This window comes from Rutilus rutilus (assembly GCF_951802725.1).
Source record: "Rutilus rutilus genome assembly, chromosome: 10".
In the NCBI taxonomy this organism is placed as follows: domain Eukaryota; kingdom Metazoa; phylum Chordata; class Actinopteri; order Cypriniformes; family Leuciscidae; genus Rutilus; species Rutilus rutilus.
This window is the reverse complement of record NC_140215.1, coordinates 37701338-37712055: the sequence shown is the minus strand read 5'-3', so window position 1 is coordinate 37712055 and position 10718 is coordinate 37701338.

Sequence of the window (10718 nt, the reverse complement as noted above, 5' to 3'; positions counted from 1 at the left end):
GAGAAGTTTCGAAACAGCGCCACCTAGTGGTGAATTTTTTTTTTCAAATGCTTATAACTTTGGGTGTGGTCGACTTATTTTCACGAAACTCATCTTTTTAGACTCCTGAATCGTTGCCGAGTCCTATGATACCAAACATGCTAGGTTTCGCCTTACGGTTTGTGTAGCGTTGTGATTTAGCGCTTAAAAAACATTTGGCTATATCTTTGAAACCGCTAGTCCGATCGAGATGAAACCACCGTCAGAAGTTTGGAAACATAGGTCGATAGCTATACGCCAATGCCCAAATGCGAAAATATTGATGTTTAGGGGTAGTAAATTCCAAACAAAGTCATGTGTCAGTCATTTTTTACATGTTTTTTCATATAAATGTCTATAACTCCGAAGCGAATTGAGATATTTTCACCAAAATCGACACACATATGTATGAGCTCACTCTGAGGACATGTAAAAAAGATGGTGGGACTCAGCCTCTTGGTGGCGCTATAATAGAACAAAACATGAAATTCCCATTGACTTCAATGCAGTTTTGTGAAATAAAATGCTATACTAAACAAATGCATTGGTGTAATATTACGAAACTCAAAATGTGCCATCAGCACCATCCCCTGAAGGTACCCAAAATATTTCGAGACAGTGCCACCTAGTGGTCAAAAGTTATAACAAAATTTACAAAACTGCTAATAACTTTTGAATAAGTTGGCCTATTGTAATGCAACTGGTCTTAATAGATTCCTTGGGTCAAGACGAGAACATAGATACCAAGGTTTCCTTATTTGGCCTAGCTTCCTGTCCGCCATCTTGATTTTCAGTCAAAACCTACTTTTTCGAACTCCTCCTAGACCGTTTGTCCGATTTTCACCAAAATCGAATCGTATCATCTCCAGACTGTGCCGACTAAAAGTTATGGATTTCATGTCGATAGACGAAACCGTTTTCGTATAGCGCAGCAGCAAAGTTGAGGCATGATGCCAAAAGCACTATTCAGGCTTTATCTCTGCAATCCCTTGAAATATTGACACCAAACTTTGTATGTGTCATTGTCACTTTACTCTGACCACATCACATCAGTTTTGTAACTGCTCCACCTATTGGTCGAAAGTGATAATCCATTAAATCATATTCTGAATTACTTTTTATATGATTTTTCAGCCATTTCGCCTAAAATCCTCTCTAAATGTCTTTAATTGCTCATTGTTGCAGTTGGTCTGACACCTTCAGCCATGTTGGCATATCCTGTCATCTGCTTGCGCTTGGCCCCGATAATTGCTGCTTGCAGCTATATTTATTATTATTCTTCTTCTTCTTCTTCTTCTTCCGCTCTTGGAGTCTATGGCAGCCCATAGAACCGATTGCGGGAAAGTTGTTTTGGTTTGACATTCTGATAGAGCACAGTCCCAACATTAAATACACCAATTTTGGTGTTTCTAAGTCATTCCCTCTAGCGCCACCACCTGTCCAAAGTTTCACTTTTATTTTGCTAATAACTTTTGAACTGTAAGGCCAATCAACAAAATTATTTTTTCCTCTGATTCCTGAGCTCATGCCGATTCGATTGCATCCTATGACTTCATTTTCTGTAATAAAAATATGGCCGCCATTTTGATTCATTCGAAAAACCTACTTTTTCGAACTCGTCCTAGACGGTTTGTCCGATTTGCACGAAAATTGAACCAGATCATCTTCAGGCAGTGCTGACCAAAAGTTATGGAATTCAAATTGATTCGTCAAACCGTTTTCAATAAACGCACGAACAAATTTTACGTAGCGCCTGCAAAAACAGTCGTAAGGCTGTATCTCTGCAACGGTTTATCGTATTCAGACCAAACTTGGTACATGTCATCACAAGCATGACCTGAGGCTACATGCTGCGTTTCGGCGCAGCGCCACCTACTGGTCCGGAGATATGAAAAATGGCTATTTTTGCTTATAACTTCTGAACAGTTTGTCCAAAAATCATAAAATTGGTCTCGTTAGATTCAGGGCGACATGCCGAGTCGACTGATATCCAATTTTACCATATCGGCCATTTTGACTGTCGGCCATTTTGAATTATGTGCTAAAATGCTGTATTTTATGAACGCATGAACGGATTGTTACGAAACTTGGCATGGGTCATCAGCACGATGTCCTGAAGGAGTGTGAGAAGTTTCGAAACAGCGCCACCTAGTGGGGAATTTTTTTTTTCAAATGCTTATAACTTTGGGTGCGGTCGACTTATTTTCACGAGACTCATCTAATTAGACTCCTGAAACCTTGCCGAGTCCTACGATACCAAACATGCTAGGTTTCGCCTTACGGTTTGTGTAGCGTTGTGATTTAGCGCTTAAAAAACATTAGGCTATATCTTCGAAACCGCTTGTCCGATCGAGACGAAACCACCGTCAGAAGTTTGGAAACATAGGTCGATAGCTATACGCCAATGCCCAAATGCGAAAATATTGATGTTTAGGGGTAGTAAAATTCAAACAAAGTCATGTGTCAGTCATTTTTTACGTGTTTTTTCATATAAATGTTTATAACTCTAAAGCAAATTGAGATATTTTCACCAAAACTGACACACATATGTATGGGCTCACTCTGAGGACACGTAAAAAAAATTGTGGGACTGAGCCTCTTGGTGGCGCTATAATAGAACAAAACATGAAATTCCCATTGACTTCAATACAGTTTTGTGAGATAAAATGCTATTTTCATTCAAAACCTACTTTTTCGAACTCCTCCCACACCGTTTGTCCGATTTTCACCAAAATCGAATCGTATCATCCCCAGACTGTGCCGACTAAAAGTTATGGATTTCGTGTCAATTGACGAAACCGTTTTCGTATAGCGCAGCAGCAAATTTGAGGCATGATGCTAATAGCACTATTCAGGCTTTATCTCTGCAATGCCTTGACATATTGACACCAAACTTTGTATGTGTCATTGTCTCCTCACTCTGACCACATCACATCAGTTTTGTAACTGCGCCACCTATTTGTCGAAAGTGATAATCCATTAAATCATATTTTTAATTACTGTTTCTATGATTTTTCAGCCATTTCGTCTAAAATCCTCTTTAAATGTCTTTAATTGCTCATTGTTGCAGTTGGTCTGACACTTTCAGACATGTCGGCATGTCTTGTCGTCTTATTCTGCTTGGCCCCGGTAATTGCTGCTTGCAGCTATATTTAGGGGCCAAGCACCGAAGGTGCGGAGGCACCTATTGTTTTCGTTCGCGTTCTTATTAGGGGCCAAGCACCGAAGGTGCGTAGGCACCTATTGTATCTGTTCCCGTTCTTATTAGGGGCCAAGCACCGAAGGTGCGGAGGCACCTATTGTTTTCGTTCGCGTTCTTATTATTATTATTAGGGGCCAAGCACCGAAGGTGCGTAGGCACCTATTGTATCCGTTCCCGTTCCTATTATTAGGGGCCAAGCACCGAAGGTGCGGAGGCACCTATTGTATCTGTTCCCGTTCTTATTATTATTCTTCCTTCTTCCGACTGGGAGTCTATGGCAGCCCATAGAACCGATTGCGGGAAAGTTGTTTTGGTTTGACATTCTGATAGAGGACAGTCCCAACATTAAATACACCAATTTTGGTGTTTCTAAGTCATTCCCTCTAGCGCCACCACCTGTCCAAAGTTTCACTATTACTTTGCTAATAACTTTTGAACCGTAAGGCCAATCAACAAAATTATTTTTTCCTCTGATTCCTGAGCTCATGGCGATTCGATTGCACCCTATGACGTCATTTTCCGTCATAAAAATATGGCCGCCATTTTGAATTTTCAAAAAAAGCTACTTTTTCGAACTCGTCCTAGACGGTTTGTCCGATTTGCACGAAAATTGAACCAGATCATCTTCAGGTAGTGCTGACAAAAAGTTATGGAATTCAAATTGATTCGTCAAACCGTTTTCGATAAACGCACGAATACATTTTACGTAGCGCTAGCAAAAACAGTCGTAAGGCCGTATCTCCGCAACGGTTTATCGTATTCAGACCAAACTTGGTACTTGTACTTACAAGCATGACCTGAGGCTACATGCTGTGTTTCGGCGCAGCGCCACCTACTGGTCCGGAGATATGAAAAATGGTTATTTTTGCTTATAACTTCTGAACAGTTTGTCCAAAAATCATAAAATTGGTCTCGTTAGATTCAGGGCAACATGCCGAGTCGAATGATATCCAATTTGACCATATCGGTCATTTTGGCTGTCGGCCATTTTGAATTTTGTGCTAAAATTCTGTATTTTATGAACGCATGAACGGATTGTTACGAAACGTGGTATGGGTCATCAGCACAATGCCCTGAATGAGCCTGAGAAGTTTCGAAACAGCGCCACCTAGTGGTGAATTTTTTTTTTCAAATGCTTATAACTTTGGGTGTGGTCGACTTATTTTCACGAAACTCATCTTTTTAGACTCCTGAATCGTTGCCGAGTCCTACGATACCAAACATGCTAGGTTTCGCCTTACGGTTTGTGTAGCGTTGTGATTTAGCGCTTAAAAAACATTTGGCTATATCTTTGAAACCGCTAGTCCGATCGAGACGAAACCACCTTCAGAAGTTTGGAAACATAGGTCGATAGCTATACGCCAATGCCCAAATGCGAAAATATTGATGTTTAGGGGTACTAATTTCCAATCAAAGTCATGTGTCAGTCATTTTTTTCGTGTTTTTTCATATAAATGTCTATAACTCCGAAGCGAATTGAGATATTTTCACCAAAATTGACACACATATGTATGGGCTCACTCTGAGTACACGTAAAAAAAATTGTGGGACTTAGCCTCTTGGTGGCGCTATAATTGAACAAAATATGAAATTCCCATTGACTTCAATACAGTTTTGTGAAATAAAATGCTATACTAAACAAATGCATTGGTGTAATATTACGAAACTCAGATTGTGTCATCAGCACCATCCCCTGAAGGCAACCAAAATATTTCAAGACAGCGCCACCTAGTGGTCAAAAGTTATAACAAAATTTCCAAAAAGGCTAATAACTTTTGAATAAATCTGGCTATTGAAATGCCACGGGTCTTAATAGATTCCTTGGGTCAAGCCGAGAACATAGATACCAAGGTTTCCTTATTTGGCCTAGCTTCCTGTCCGCCATCTTGATTTTCAGACAAAACCTACTTTTTCGAACTCCTCCTAGACCGTTTGTCCGATTTTCACCAAAATCGAATCGTATCATCTCCAGACTGTGCTGACTAAAAGTTATGGATTTCGTGTCTATAGACGAAACCGTTTTCGTATAGCGTAGCAGCAAATATGAGGCATGATGCTAAAAGCACTATTCAGGCTTTATCTCTGCAATGCCTTGACATATTGACACCAAACTTTGTATGTGTCATTGTCACTTCACTCTGACCACATCACATCAGTTTTGTAACTGCGCCACCTATTGGTGAAAGTGATAATCCATTAAATCATATTTTGAATGACTGTTTATATGATTTTTCAGCCATTTCGCCTAAAATCCTCTTTGAATGTCTTTAATTGCTCATTGTTGCAGTTGGTCTGACACCTTCAGCCATGTTGGCATATCCTGTCATCTGCTTGCGCTTGGCCCCGATAATTGCTGCTTGCAGCTATATTTATTATTATTCTTCCTTCTTCCAACTGGGAGTCTATGGCAGCCCATAGAACCGATTGCGGGAAAGTTGTTTTGGTTTGACATTCTGATAGAGGACAGTCCCAACATTAAATACACCAATTTTGGTGTTTCTAAGTCATTCCCTCTAGCGCCACCACCTGTCCAAACTTTCACTTTTATTTTGCTAATAACTTTTGAAGCGTAAGGCCAATCAACAAAAATCTTTTTTTCTCTGATTCCTGAGCTCATGCCAATTCGATTGCACCATATGACGTCATTTTCCGGCATATAAATATGGCCGCCATTTTGAATGTGCTGAAAAAGCTACTTTTTCGAACTCGTCCTAGACGGTTTGTCCGATTTGCACGAAAATTGAACCAGATCATCTTCAGGTAGTGCTGACAAAAAGTTATGGAATTCAAATTGATTCGTCAAACCGTTTTCGAATAACGCTCGAACACATTTTACGTAGCGCTTGCGAAAACAGTCGTACGGCTGTATCTCCGCAATGCTTTATCGGATTCAGACCAAGATTGGTACATGTCATCACAAGCATGACCTGAGGCTACATGCTGCGTTTCGGCGCAGCGCCACCTACTGGTCCGGAGTTATGAAAAATGGCTATTTTTGCTTATAACTTCTGAACAGTTTGTCCAAAAATAATAAAATTGGTCTTGTTAGATTCAGGGCAACATGCCGAGTCGACTGATATCAAATTTTACCATATCGGCCATTTTGGCTGTCGGCCATTTTGAATTATGTGCTAAAATGCTGTATTTTAAGAACGCATGAACGGATTGTTACGAAACGTGGTATGGGTCATCAGCACAATGCCCTGAATGAGCCTGAGAAGTTTCGAAACAGCGCCACCTAGTGGTGAATTTTTTTTTTCAAATGCTTATAACTTTGGGTGTGGTCGACTTATTTTCACGAAACTCATCTTTTTAGACTCCTGAATCGTTGCCGAGTCCTATGATACCAAACATGCTAGGTCTCGCCTTACGGTTTGTGTAGCGTTGTGATTTAGCGCTTAAAAAACATTTGGCTATATCTTCGAAACCGCTAGTCCGATCGAGACGAAACCACCGTCAGAAGTTTGGAAACATAGGTCGATAGCTATACGCCAATGCCCAAATGCGAAAATATTGATGTTTAGGGGTAGTAAATTCCAAACAAAGTCATGTGTCAGTCATTTTTTACGTGTTTTTTCATATAAATGCCTATAACTCTGAAGCGAATTGAGATATTTTCACCAAAACTGACACACATATGTATGGGCTCACTCTGAGGACACGTAAAAAAAATGGTGGGACTCAGCCTCTTGGTGGCGCTATAATAGAACAAAACATGAAATTCCCATTGACTTCAATACAGTTTTGTGAAATAAAATGCTATTTTCATTCAAAACCTACTTTTTCTAACTCCTCCTACACCGTTTGTCCGATTTTCACCAAAATCGAATCATATCATCTCCAGACTGTGCCGACTGAAAGTTATGGATTTCGTGTCGATTGACGAAACCGTTTTCGTATAGCGCAGCAGCAAATTTGAGGCATGATGCTAAAAGCATTATTCAGGCTTTATCTCTGCAATGCCTTGACATATTGACACCAAACTTTGTATGTGTCATTGTCACTTCACTCTGACCACATCACATCAGTTTTGTAACTGCTCCACCTATTGGTTGAAAGTGATAATACATTAAATCATATTTTGAATGACTTTTTATATGATTTTTCAGCCATTTCGCCTAAAATCCTCTTTAAATGTATTTAATTGCTCATTGTCACAGTTGGTCTGACACCTTCAGCCATGTTGGCATATCCTGTCGTCTGCTTGCGCTTGGCCCCGATAATTGCTGCTTGCAGCTATATTTATTATTATTATTATTCTTCATTGTTCCGACTGGGAGTCTATGGCAGCCCATAGAACCGATTGCGGGAAAGTTGTAATGGTTTGACATTCTGATAGAGGACAGTCCCAACATTAAATACACCAATTTTGGTGTGTCTAAGTCATTCCCTCTAGCGCCACCAACTGTCCAAAGTTTCACTCATGTTTCTGCTAATAACTTTTGAACCACAAGGGCTAGAAACAAAATTCTTTTTTCCTCTGATTCGTGAGCTCATGGCGATTCGATTGCACCCTATGACGTCATTTTCCGTAATTATAATTTTTCCGCCATTTTGAATTTTCCGAAAAAGCTACTTTTTCGAACTCCTCCTAGGCCGTTGCTCCAATTTCCACGAAAATTGAATCAGATCATCTTCAGACCATGCCGACAAAAAGTTATGGAATTCGTGTTGATTCGTCGAACCGTTCTCGAATACCGCGCAAACAAATTTTATGTAGCGCTTGCAAAAATAGACACAAGCCAGTATCTCCTCAACACTTTATCATATTCAGACCAAACTTGGTACATGTCATCACAAGCATGACCTGAGGCTACATGCTGCGTTTCGGCGCAGCGCCACCTACTGGTCCGGAGATATGAAAAATTGCTATTTTTGCTTATAACTTCTGAACAGTTTGTCCAAAAATCATAAAAGTGGTCTCGATAGATTCAGGGCGTCATGCTGAGTCGACTGATATCCAATTTTCCCCGATCAACCATTTTGGCTGTCGGCCATTTTGAATTATGTGCTAAAATGCTGTATTTTAGGAATGCATGAACGTATCGTTACGAAACTCGGTATGGGTCATCAGCATGATGTCCTGAAGGAGCCTGAGAAGTTTCGAAACAGTGCCATCTAGTGGTGAATTTTTTTCCCCAAATACATCCAAATGCTTCTAACTTTGGGTGTGGTCAACTTATTTTCACAGGACTCATCTCTTTAGACTCCTGAATCGTTGCCGAGTCCAACGATACCAAACATGTTAGGTTTCGCCTTATGGTTTGTGTAGCGTTGTGATTTAGCGCTTAAAAAACGTTTGGCTATATCTTTGAAACCGCTTTTCCGATCGAGACGAAACCACCTTCAGAAGTTTGGAAACATAGGTCGATAGCTAAACGCCAATGCCCAAATGCGAAAATATTGATGTTTAGGGGTAGTAAATTCCAATCAAAGTCATGTGTCAGTCATTTTTTACGTGTTTTTTCATATAAATGTCTATAACTCCGAAGCGAATTGAGATATTTTCACCAAAATCGACACAAATATGTATGAGCTCACTCTAAGGACATGTAAAAAAAATGGTGGGACTCAGCCTCTTGGTGGCGCTATAATAGAACAAAACATGAAATTCCCATTGACTTCAATACAGTTTTGTGAATTAAAATGCTATAGTAAACAAATGCATTGGTGTAATATTACGAAACTCAGAATGTGCCATCAGCACCATCCCCTGAAGGTACCCAAAATATTTCGAGAGAGCGCCACCTAGTGATCAAATGTTATGACAAAATTTCCAAAACTGCTAATAACTTTTGAATAAGTTGGCCTATTGTAATGCAACTGGTCTTAATAGATTCCTTGGGTCAAGACGAGAACATAGATACCAAGGTTTCCTTATTTGGCCTAGCTTCCTGTCCGCCATCTTGATTTTCAGTCAAAACCTACTTTTTCGAACTCCTCCTAGACCGTTTGTCCGATTTTCACCAAAATCGAATCGTATCATCTCCAGACTGTGCTGACTAAAAGTTATGGATTTCGTGTCTATAGACGAAACCATTTTCGTATAGCGTAGCAGCAAAGTTGAGGCATGATGCTAAAAGCACTATTCAGGCTTTATCTCTGCAATGCCTTGACATATTGACACCAAACTTTATATGTGTCATTGTCACTTCACTCTGACCACATCACATCAGTTTTGTAACTGCGCCACCTATTGGTCGAAAGTGATAATCCATTAAATCATATTTTGAATGACTTTTTATATGATTTTTCAGCCATTTCACATAAAATCCTCTTTAAATGTATTTAATTGCTCATTGTTGCAGTTGGTCTGACACCTTCAGCCATGTTGGCATATCCTGTCGTCTGCTTGCGCTTGGCCCCGATAATTGCTGCTTGCAGCTATATTTATTATTATTCTTCCGTTTCTTCCGACTGGGCGTCTATGGCAGCCCATAGAACCGATTGCGGGAAAGTTGTTTTGATTTGACATTCTGATAGAGGACAGTCCCAACATTAAATACACCAATTTTGCTGTTTCTAAGTCATTCCCTCTAGCGCCACCACCTGTCCAAAATTTCACTTTTATTTTGCTAATAACTTTTGAACAGTAAGGCCAATCAACAAAATTCTTTTTTTCTCTGATTCCTGAGCTCTTGTCGATTCGAGTGCACCCTATGATGTCATTTTCTGGCATATAAATATGGCCGCCATTTTGAATGACCTGAAAAAGCTACTTTTTCGAACTCGTCCTAGACGGTTTGTCCGATTTGCACGAAAATTGAACCAGATCATCTTCAGGTAGTGCTGACAAAAAGTTATGGAATTCAAATTGATTCGTCAAACCGTTTTCGAATAACGCTCGAACAAATTTTACGGAGCGCTTGCTAAAACAGTCGTAGGGCTGTATCTCCGCAACGCTTTATCGGATTCAGAACAAAATTGGTACATGTCATCAGAAGCATGAACTGAGGCTACATGCGGTGTTTCGGCGCAGCGCCACCTACTGGTCCGGAGATATGGAAAATGGCTGTTTTTGCTTATAGCTTTTGAACAGTTTGTCCAAAAATCATAAAATTGGTCTCGTTAGATTCAGGGCAACATGCCGATTCGACTGATATCCAATTTGACCATATCGGCCATTTTGACTGTCAGCCATTTTGAATTTTGTGCTAAAATGCTGTATTTTATGAACGCATGAACGAATTGTTACGAAACTTGGTATTGGTCATCATCACGATGTCCTGAAAAAGTGTGAGAAGTTTCGAAACAGCGCCACCTAGTGGTGACATTTTTTTTCCAAATGCTTATAACTTTGGTTTTGATCGACTTATTTTCACGAAACTCATCTCATTAGACTCCTGAATCGTTGCCGAGTCCCAAGATACCAAACATGCTAGGTTTCGCCTTATGGTTTGTTTAGCGTTGTGATTTAGCGCTTAAAAAACATTTGGCTATATCTTCGAAACCGCTAGTCCGATCGAGACGAAACCACCGTCAGAAGTTTGGAAACATA